The sequence below is a fragment of the Chanodichthys erythropterus genome, chromosome 23 (assembly GCF_024489055.1).
Source record: "Chanodichthys erythropterus isolate Z2021 chromosome 23, ASM2448905v1, whole genome shotgun sequence".
Classification (NCBI taxonomy): Eukaryota; Metazoa; Chordata; class Actinopteri; order Cypriniformes; family Xenocyprididae; genus Chanodichthys; species Chanodichthys erythropterus.
In genome coordinates, this window is record NC_090243.1 from 15,512,501 (window position 1) to 15,524,375 (window position 11,875).

The following is an 11,875-nucleotide window of genomic DNA, read 5'->3' on the forward strand; positions in this document are numbered from 1 at the left end:
AAATAACTTTCTCCAACTTAATAAAGTTAATTATTTTTGGTCCTCCGTAATTGAGAGGCGGTCTTATCAATGAGCTTGTTTCCCTTCAATTTCATCTCATGTAAGAAATCTTGGTGTCATTCTGGACTTTTGCTTAACCAAGCAAATTAATTCTGTTAAGAATAGATGTTATCAATTATGAATTATTTCTAAACTTTCCAAGAATTGGAGAAAGTTATTCACACTTTTATTACTTCACGTCTAGACTATTGTAATTCCCTCTATTTTGGTCTTCTTCATTCATCCTTTTCACACCTTCAGATGGTTCAAAATGCAGCTGCAAGGCTGTTGATTAGGGCAAAGAAATATGACCATGTCGTACCAATTTCAGCCTCTCTCCATTGGCTTCAGTTCAATTTAGCATCCAATTTACGATTTTGTTGGTTGCTTTTAAAGCTCCTAATGGCCAAGCTTCTTATCTTAAAGATCTTCTTATCCCTTATACATTTAGTAGACCTTTAACATCTTCTGACATGGCATTATTGTATGTCCCATGATCACATCTAAAAACTAAGGGTGATAGAGCCTTTTTGGTTGCCATTTGGTATATGGCAATCAGCTGCCACTTAACATTTAAAACTCTGAAAATGTATCTTTACTTACAGGTGTTTTAAGTATTTTTTATATTGTTTTATATTTTTGTATTGTATTTTTATTGCATTGTATTCTTATTTCTGTTCAGCATTTTAATCTGCTTTGCTGTTTTTAAATCTGCTATATGAATAAAATGTACTATACTATACTAAATCATTAACGGTAACACTTTAGTATGAGGAACACATATTCACTATTAACTATGACTTTTGGCTCAATTAACTCCTAATTTACTGCTTATTAATAGTTAGTAAGGTAGTTGTTAAGTTTATGGGGTATGATTATGGGATGTAGAATATGGTCATGCAATATAAGGCATTAATATGAGCTTTATAAGTACTAATAACCAGCCAATATTCCAGTAATATGCATGCTAATAAGCAACTAGTTAAAAGTGAGAATTGTTCCCCATACTTAAGTTTTACCAAATGTACTATACTATACTATACTATACTATACTATACTATACTATACTATACTATACTATACTATACTATACTATACTATACTATATAAATTTAATCAACTTTTTTATTAGTGAATTTGTGGATGATTGGACATCATAGTAGAAATGTTAAAATGTTTTATAATATTAATTAATATTTTATGCTTTGTGAAGGATGCTTTTTGATCCTGAAACTACATTTGTGCCAAAAAAAACTGATTTTTAGGATAGCATCTGGTTTAGGATATAGGTTTAATCCCACTGATTTGGGTAAGTTAAAGTCAAAACTGTTTAATTTCTTAATAAATATTTCTGGTCTTATTGTGAATGATTCATCAGTGTACGATATTGCAAAGATTTTTTTTTCTTTGAAACCTTAAAGGGATAATTCACCCAAAAAGTGAAAATTCTGCCATCATTTACTCACCCTCAAGTTGTTCCAAAAATGTATGAATTTCTTTCTCTTTCTGTTAAACACAAAATAAGATATTTTGAAGAATGTTGGTAACCAAACAGTTGATGGACCGCATTGACTTCCATGGTATGGAAAAATTAAATAAATACTATGGAAGTCAATGGGGCCCCATCAACCATCAACCCATATTCTTCAAAATATCTTCTTTTGTGTTCAGCAGAAAGAGAAAGAAATCTTACATAGACAAGTAGGCTACTCTTATTTTTTAACCATTACTTTCAACCCACCTCTCATATATAGTAAAGTCCACTTTAATGATGGCATCATATCCAGATTATATTGTAAAATCAAGTCCCCTCCAACATTTTGTTCATGCCGAAAACACTGATTCACTTAGAAAAAAAAAAAAAAAAATGTTTTTGGCTTATTTTTGATAGGAAAGCCAACATTCTCCGCTTGGCTCAATCATGTTGTGTGGAGCTCAAGTACAATTGAAAATCAAAAGAGATACTGTATCACATTAGAGGACAGAAAGGTTTCATGATTCATTAGAAAAAAATAATAACTTATAAGCTCTGGTCATGAATATGAATACATTCACCTAGTAGTCCTGAATGAACTTGCTGCTAAGATGCTAAGTACGGTAGATGCTAGTATCCATAGTAGGACTAATGCAGGATGCTTCTGCATGCTATTAAAGTCATTGCTTTATGCAAATTAATTATTTGCACTGCAGCCAAACAAAACAAAACTCTTAAAAATGATGATTATCCACCAAAAAATGAAACAAACTTTCTGAAAACTCTCTAAAAGCACTTGCAATGCATGCTGCGTCCCTGACTCAACCTTCACATTTGATCATCATAAAGATTTTAGGATAAGAGACTGTATTGTTTTCTTATCATGATTAAAGAACAGCTATTGGAGCGATAACAATAATTAAATTGCTGTTTTATTGTATATGGCCTACAGACTTGCTCCTGCTGATTCTTTGAAAAGATTGTGTCAGAGCCAGAACCGTCATTTTTAACATCCAGACCGCCCAGCACGCTGAATATGTGAGAATATGAGTGAGCGCTGGTGTGTATGTGTGTGTTGGTGAGAGATGTGTGTGTTTATTTGTGTTTGTGTCTATAAATGCGAGGATATGAGCAATCTCTGTGAGCACGCTGGTGTGAAGGCGAGAAAGCGAGTGCCGTGCGACTGAGAGAGAGTAAATGAAGGCCTCAGGTTTATGCAGTCTCCGTATTACACACTGAACACACAGTCGGTTAGTCTTCACATCAGAGAACAGCAGCGAGATCCTCCCATTGGGTGTCGTCCAACTCCCCTTCCCGAACACACACACACGTTCAGAGACAGTGACTGCTATTGTCTGAGACAGAGATGCATTATGTTCTGTCTCTCACGCTGTCAACGACCTACTCTCACAAGACAGCAAGAATGAACACGCATCTCCATGGAGACACTAGTGAGACAGTGTGTCTGAATCAAATGTGCTGACCGAATACGACACATTGAGATGCTCAAATATATACTTGATATTTGTTGAGCAGCAGGAATGTAGAGTTTTGATGCTGATGGTTAGTTCACACTGACTTCGGTACTGAAATTTTAATGTTACGATGCCAGCATTTCCGCCTAGAATTTTGAGCGCTGTTGAGCGGATTCATAAACACCTCTGATTGGCCGTTATGTTCATGCACTCAACAGATGGCTATAATGATCAACGCATGGCCCACTGATAGATGCCTGCTTTCAAACGTTTGTATGCATCTGTGTAACGCTCGGTAAAGAAGGTCTTGTTCTAATGAAGAATGTTTATGAAGTGTTGATCATTGTAGCCAATCACAGACATATCTGTTGAGTGCATGAACACAATGGCCAATCAGAGGTGTTTAAGAATCCGCTCAACAGCACTCAAAATTCTAGGTGGAAATGCTGGTATCGTAACATTTTTAAAATTTCAGTACTGAATTGACTCTTCGCAAAGTCCCTTAGTTACTGTCTCTTTGTCCGACAAGCCATGGCTCTGTCACGCCACACACAATGAAAAATACATCACGGAGCAAAGAGGACACTGACAACACGTCGACAGACATGACAGAGCAGGTTACTTATGATATTAAGCAAAGTCCCATCTTTCAATATGTGTAATTTTTTAAGAAATTCGAACAATAAAAAACGTTTTGTGGCTCTTTAATGTGTCGTGACACCTCAGCTCAAGCGGCTCGTGAACCGATCATCTCCTCCTAGTAGTTAATTTATAGCATCAAATAAACATGAATGAAGATGAGAAGCAATGTTGTTTCAAAGGCAGAAAGACGTCAATACACACCATTTTTCAAGTTCAAGTCCACCGAGGTTTATCTTCTAACTCCTGACTACTTTGTCGGACAAAATGGCGGATTCGGCGTTATGATTGGTTAGATCGCTTGTCAATCAAACTCCTGGCGAAGGGTCAATTGGTACCATAGTTGGTACTTTTGACACTATGGCGTACGTCCTGATTTTGCCGATTTAGATGCGTTCCTGGGTCAACATATTTTGTTGATCCTGAACAATATTCCTGTCTGAAAATGTAATCCTAACCATATCCTACCACTATAACCATAAGTTATCCCTGAAATCAGAAGGAAACCTAGCCCTGGGTGTAAGCCTAAACTTGACATAAACTGTCCCTCAAATCTGATTGGTTGATTGGAATGTTGTTCCAGGATCAACAAAGATGTTGCAGTTGGTGAAATCAGGTTCTGCTAACTGGCTACAGTTTTCAGAAATCTGATTATAAATTCAATTTATTGTTGGTATAGACAGATACAAATGAATATTACAGAGGGGAAGTAGTTTGTACATAAATTGCGGCAGTGAAAATGAATGACTTCTGGTCAGTGTTGACACTCATGAAGTCTACATTTGCATGCCAAACTCAAAAAAATAAGGTGAAAATTTACTATAAACCTATTGACTGTCACAATGTTTTGCAATAAACAATAGATACTGCCCAGCCAGCATTTCAACATGTATTCACAGGTGAATCTGTTATGGGTTGAGGTTAAATCACTGATGAATTTTGAAAAATGAATCAATGTTTGATATTATAATGTCTTGTGTTACCCCTCTAACCAGGTCCTACTTGCCCTGCTCTGCACGGGTCTTGAACCTGGGTCTCCGGCGTGGGAGTCAGACACTCTAACAAGGAGGCTAAAGGCTGCAACCCCTAGCATCAGTCACTAGAGCATCTCTTGAGATCAGAGGAGTAATGTTTACTCGCACAGCGACTACTAGCTGGGCTCCGTTACACTCACCCCCCAAACCTCACTTCCATCCGGGTCACGGCACCAATGTAACCCCTCTACCCAGGTCCTACTCTCCCCGCTCTGCACGGGTCTTGAACCTGGGTCTCCAGCGTGGGAGTCAGACACTCTAACAAGGAGGCTAGTGTCAGTCACTAGTCGTCAGTTGCTAGAGCATCAGTCGCTAGAGCATCTCTTGAGATCAGAGGAGTAAGGTTTACTCGCTGGCCACCGTTACACTTGCTTTTACAATGACTTTTAAAATGTCAACGTTCAAGTATTTTGCTAACCTTTCTTCAACCATTTACCAACTATATTTCAATGTTAAAGAATGGATATATACCGGCTTAGTCAACCAGAATTTATTATAAATATGACCTACCTACTAATGTAAATTAGATTGATCAGTTTTGAAATAGAACATTCCTGATAACCATTTTTTACATTTTGACTGTAATACTCAATGTAGTATCCCAGAAATCAAGCTCAATGTGAACCTGCTGTTGCAGTTACACTGCTGCTCTGCTTTTGTGTCCGGGCTGAAATAGGCTGAATACACGTGTCTGGAAAACATACAAAAATCGTGCGAACTCAAGGTTGTACATCAAGATCACCAAACGACACAAGTATTTTGTGTTGATGTCTTCAAACGCCTGTTAGAATTTAAAGCTCTCTAATGTCACTTAGAAATGAAGATTAGATTTATTTATCTTGGGGACCAAATTCTTGAATAATGAATCCAATACTCTGTAAATAGGATTAGTTGCCAAGGATACCTGCATTGCTGGCTAAAGGCTCACACATTCAAACACGCGCTGACACGCTCGCAGACACACTCGCGCTCTCATGTGTGCAGTCATTCATGGAGACAGAAATTGGAATAGTGAAATATGCCCTCTTGTAATTTCCCAAGCCACAATGTGGCCATGGGATCATGCCATGAAAACAGGAAAAAAGCTCTTTCATGCTGGACAGGGCTTAATTTGATGAACAGACATGCACTACCTGTACATTCCTCTTTTTCTCTTACTCTCTTCAACTTTCAACAGGAAAGAAAAATAGAATTATTCCTTAATATAACAACTTTTCCTACAAAGCAATGAGAATAAATGAACATCAGGAGACCTTTGAGTAGGATCTCACCTCGAGGTGACTCAAGACCCCATGTGGGTTTTGCTCACCATAGCGTACTCATATATTTCTCCTGAAAAAAGGACCTCAGTTGAACAGATCTCAACAATGTGCTCAGATACCAAAATCTGCAGTCAAAAGTTTTGCATCTGCAAGATTTTATGTTACACTTTGGCCTTGTTTATAAGAAATGGCCTGGTATTAAGATGCATTTTGGTTGATTGGGCACAAGTAGACGAATGAGACACATTCATGTTTACACTTTCTTTTGTCCACTTTCTACCACTTCTGTCCTGATTTCTTTGAGAGGAGGGTCTATGGGTGGGTAAATATATGGGATTTTTCAGATCTTTCTATCTAATGGACAAAATAAGCTCTTGCAATTTACATATTGAATGTGACCAGAGATGACGATAAAACATACGGAGAACAGCGGCTTTACTTCTGCTCTGACAGCCGCAAGACCACAGCAAACGCTGTGAGTGTGTATTAGAAATCATGAATGTTGAGAGAACATTGTTCAGCTGACAAAGTTTAAATCCCATCTAGCTAGTGCGTGTCCCATTATGTTTACGCGTTCGGTCAGTAGGCGCAGAGTAGGTGGTCTTATGTGGCTGTTTGAACACATTCGACCACATGAGCATCTATACTACTAAAGCAATCCGGTCGAAAGCGTTTTCTACTATCTCTGGAAGTGGTCGAAAGTGGACAAGCTCAAAAAATTTTATACCCTGTTTACACTTTGTTGGAACACTCTGATGTTACTTTAATGGATCCTTTTTGTTACACTTTATTTCAATAGTCCATTTTAGATATTCGTCTATAAGCAGTCCCTTTAAGGCAAGTCATTTCACTCGGCTGCCATCTTTAAAATGCCTCTCAGTCAGCTATTTCAGGCATGCAATTACAGCTCCTATTAGAGTTGTCAAAAGTACCGACTTCGGTACCAATCGGTACTGAAATTTTAAAAGTGTGACACTTTGAGCGCTGTTGGTTGGATTTGTATGATTTGTATGGATGTGTATCTGTGATATCTATGGATGTGTAGCGCTCGATGAAGAGCTTCATTGATGACTATTTACAACGTTTTTGAAGCGTTGATCATTGAAGCCAATCACAGACATATACAGTGGGTACGGAAAGTATTCAGACCCCCTTAAATTTTTCACTCTTTGTTATATTGCAGCCATTTGCTAAAATCATTTAATCATTTTTCCTCATTAATGTACACACAGCACCCCATATTGACAGAAAAAAACAGAATTGTTGACATTTTTGCAGATTTATTAAAAAATATCTAATACAGCCATGAGTCTTTTTGGTAAGATGCAACAAGTTTTTCACACCTGGATTTGGGGATCCTCTGCCATTCCTCCTTGCAGATCCTCTCCAGTTCTGTCAGGTTGGATGGTAAACATTGGTGGACAGCCATTTTTAGGTCTCTCCAGAGATGCTCAATTGGGTTTAAGTCATGGCTCTGGCTGGGCCATTCAAGAACAGTCATGGAGTTGTTGTGAAGCCACTCCTTCATTATTTTAGCTGTGTGCTTAGGGTCATTGTCTTGTTGGAAGGTAAACCTTCGGCCCAGTCTGAGGTCCTGAGCACTCTGGAGAAGGTTTTCATCCAGGATATCCCTGTACTTGGCCGCATTCATCTTTCCCAGTCGTCCTGTCCCTGCAGCTGAAAAACACCCCCACAGCATGATGCTGCCACCACCATGCTTCACTGTTGGGACTGTATTGGACAGGTGATGAGCAGTGCCTGGTTTTCTCCACACATACCACTTAGAACTAAGGCCAAAAAGTTCTATCTTGGTCTCATCAGACCAGACAATCTTATTTCTCACCATCTTGGAGTCCTTCAGGTGTTTTTTAGCAAACTCAATGCGGGCTTTCCTGTGTCTTGCACTGGGGAGAGGCTTCTGTCGGGCCACTCTGCCATAAAGCCCCGACTGGTGGAGGGCTGCAGTGATGGTTGACTTTCTACAACTTTCTCCCATCTCCCGACTGCATCTCTGGAGCTCAGCCACAGTGATCTTTGGATTCTTCTTTACCTCTCTCACCAAGGCTCTTCTCCCCCGATAGCTCAGTTTGGCCGGACGGCCAGCTCTAGGAAGGGTTCTGGTCGTCCCAAACATCTTCCATTTAAGGATTATGGAGGCCACTGTGCTCTTAGGAACCTTAAGTGCAGCAGAACTCTTTTTGTAACCTTGGCCAGATCTGTGCCTTGCCACAATTCTGTCTCTGAACTCTTCAGGCAGTTCCTTTGACCTCATGATTCTCATTTGCTCTGACATGCACTGTGAGCTGTAAGGTCTTATATAGACAGGTGTGTGGCTTTCACATCAAGTCCAATCAGTATAATCAAACACAGCTGGACTCAAATGAAGGTGTAGAACCATCTCAAGGATGATCAGAAGAAATGGACAGCACCTGAGTTAAATATATGAGTGTCACAGCAAAGGGTCTGAATACTTAGGACCATGTGATATTTCAGTTTTTCTTTTTTAATAAATCTGCAAAAATGTCAACAATTCTGTGTTTTTCTGTCAATATGGGGTGCTGTGTGTACATTAATGAGGGAAAAAAAATTAACTTTAATGATTTTAGCAAATGGCTGCAATATAACAAAGAGTAAAAAATGTAAGGGGGTCTGAATACTTTCCGTACCCACTGTATGTGGAGTGCGTGGACACAATGGCCAGTCAGAGGTGTTTAAGAATCCGCTCAACAGCGCTCAAAGTGTCACATTTTTTAAAATTCAGTACAGACTTGGTACTGAAACTCCTATCTCTTTCAATGGGGAAACATCAAATTTGCAAAGATGTTCACCAAGCGTATGATTGAATTTCATATTTGAAATCACCAATGAAATCTGACAACATAAATTTAGTTTCTAAATGCTCAAAAATCATATATCTTGTATCTTGTATATCTTTGAAAGTCTTTGCTATAAGTAACTAGATATTATAGTCTTAGTAGGCTGTCAGGTTAGGGTTCAGGTTAGTAGAATTAGCTGACATGTAGTTGCAAAATTACTTATAGTCAGTAGAATGTCTGTTGGGGGAGCATCACAATAAAGTGTTTGCAGATATTAAGCAGACTCTAATGACTGCTAGTTGAGATGTAGTTACAAAGTTACTTATAGTTAGTAGAATGTCTAAAGTGGACTATCGAAATAAAGTGTTACCACTTTTTTGAAGCTTGACGATTTCCCATTTTTTCTTGTTGTATGGATAAATAAGCTATATATTTACTTCTGTGATCCATGAATGACAAAGTCATGCAGGTTTGGAAGGACATGAGGGTGAGTAAATGATAACAGGATTTTCATTTTCACGTGAACTATTCCTTTAGGTCTCCTGCGCTATGAAACCTTTGAGCAAACCATTCTCCTTTGGGTATGCAGCTCTTGGGGGTTTCATGGACGATAAATTGCGACCGAATCCGAAAAAGCACTTTGACAGAGAACAAGTGCTGTAATAAACAATAGCAAATATACAAGCTCTGTACCGCCTGTCCCCTTAAGAACATTCCTGTGACTGATGTCCAGACCCAATTACAGTGCCACGAGGTTAGCGCTTTTACACCACCTCGATCTTTCAGAAGGACAGAGGCCTCCTCTCCCTCCTCTGTTCGGCAAATCAGCCGCCTGTTATTTAGAGCCTCGGCACTGGCACCTGCACTGATGATACTGGACAGGGAGGTGAGAACATTCGCAAATCAGCAAAGATGTGTTAAATTGCCCATCTTATCAGATAAATCTCTTGTGCATAGCGTTTGTAGGAGATCGTCCAGCTGATCTCTTGCTGGCCTGCGTTTTACGGCAGCTGTTTGCGGGATTCTCAATTGTACTCAAATTATTCTCGTTTCATGGCGGATTTGATCACACATCTGCAAAAAAACAAATGAATTCACTAAATGCACTCCTTTTGCATGCAACATTTTGGTGAAAAACTCAACATCGAATTCACTAACCGCTTCAAAACACACTTTAAACCTGCAGTGGTCAGGTGGTACAGCGGCCACGTGGTACGAATCGTAGCTCTCAGAAATTTATGAGTTTAGATGTTGTAATTACAAGTTCTAGAAGCACGTGAAGGCTTTTTCAGGATCAGAAATTTAAATCTATTTAAATTGAACATATTTAGCACGTGGAAATAAAGGAATCATATTTTCATGAATTTAACTGTCAACATGCTGTTAGTTTCAGGTATTCATTGAATCGATAAAGACGATATATTATAATATTATATATTATAAACTTCATGATGGTCCTGCAACACAGATACTGAAATTATCATACAAGATATTGTCAAAAATGCTCTTTTTCATAAAACAAAAAAATGCACAGGTTTACAAACAAACAAACAAAGTAAATAAATAAATAAATATTGGATTCTGTACATGGTGTATAGTTGGATTTTTTTATTTTAAAATATATATATTTTTGTTTTATGTACTGCAATTAAAAATAATAATAAATAACAACAGCTACAATAATAACATAATTATATTATTAATAATTATAATAATATAATAATAATTTGTAAAAAAAATAATAACAACAACAATACAGTAATGCTGTGCAGATGGTGTGTAATTGGATTTTTTGTTTTGTTTTATGGATTGCAATTAAAAACAACAACAACATAAAATTATATTTTTAATAAGTATAATAAAATAATAATTAATAATTAGTGAACAACAACTGCAACAGTGATTTTTAAATTTTATTAATTAAATAGGTAAATAAATAAAATATAATTTCTTGGATTCAGTGCAGATGGTGCATGGTTGCATTTTTTTCTTTAAAATACACACATATATATATATATATATATATATATATATATATATATATATATATATTTATATATATATTGTTTTATGGATTGCAACAACAACAACAATATAAAATTATATTAATAATAATAACAACAATTTGTAAAAAAAAAAAAAACAATACAGTGATTTTTATATATTTAATAAATAATTATTTATTGGATGCTGTGCAGATGGTACAGTTGGTTTTTTTTCTTCAAAATATTTTTTGTTTTGTTTTATGGATTGCAATTAAAAATAATAACAACAACAACAACAACAACAACAATAATATAAAATTATATTTATATAATTATATATAGTATAATATTAGTATAATATACATAGCATAGTATATATAGTATAATATTTAGTATAATAATTAGTAAAAAAAAATAACAACAAGAACAACAATACAGTGATTATATAAATAAAATACAATTTCTCAGATGGTGCATAGTTGGATTTTTTTAATAACATTACTTTGTTTTATGAAATCTAATTTAAAACAACAACTAATTCATATATATATATATATATATATATATATATATATATATATATATATATATATATATATATATATAACACGTATACATGTATTTGTGTGTGTTTATTGTATTTATCATGTGTTTATCATGCATTTTTGTTGTAAAAGCTGCTTTCCATATAACCTGAAAAACACTTCCTACACTAAAGTCCCCCCCTCCCCCCTTTTTCCTTTCGGTCTTATCTTGCCAAGAGCAGCGAGTGAGCCAGAACTGCCACTGATGCCCCCTCCAAAAAGACAGGTGCGTGACGCCCCTGTGTGTGTGTGTGTGTGCAGTGTTAGTATTTAAACCGCACGCTGCAGGAGCCCTTTACACTACAGTAACAGTACGTCTGGATCTGAGTGCATGCAGCTCATGAACCACAAAAGACAAGGATTTAAGTTTAAAAACCTCTGCGCTCTATGAGCTCATTAAGAGACTCAGAATCCCCTCCAATTGACATCCTGTGTGATTTCCAACTCAGTGAATGTGTGTGGCTCTGCCGAGACCCTGCCGTGCAACACTAGACCACTGAGGCAGCAATCAGCCTGAAAACCCCTCAATCACACGCAGAGAAGACAGGAGAGAGACTCCTACACCTC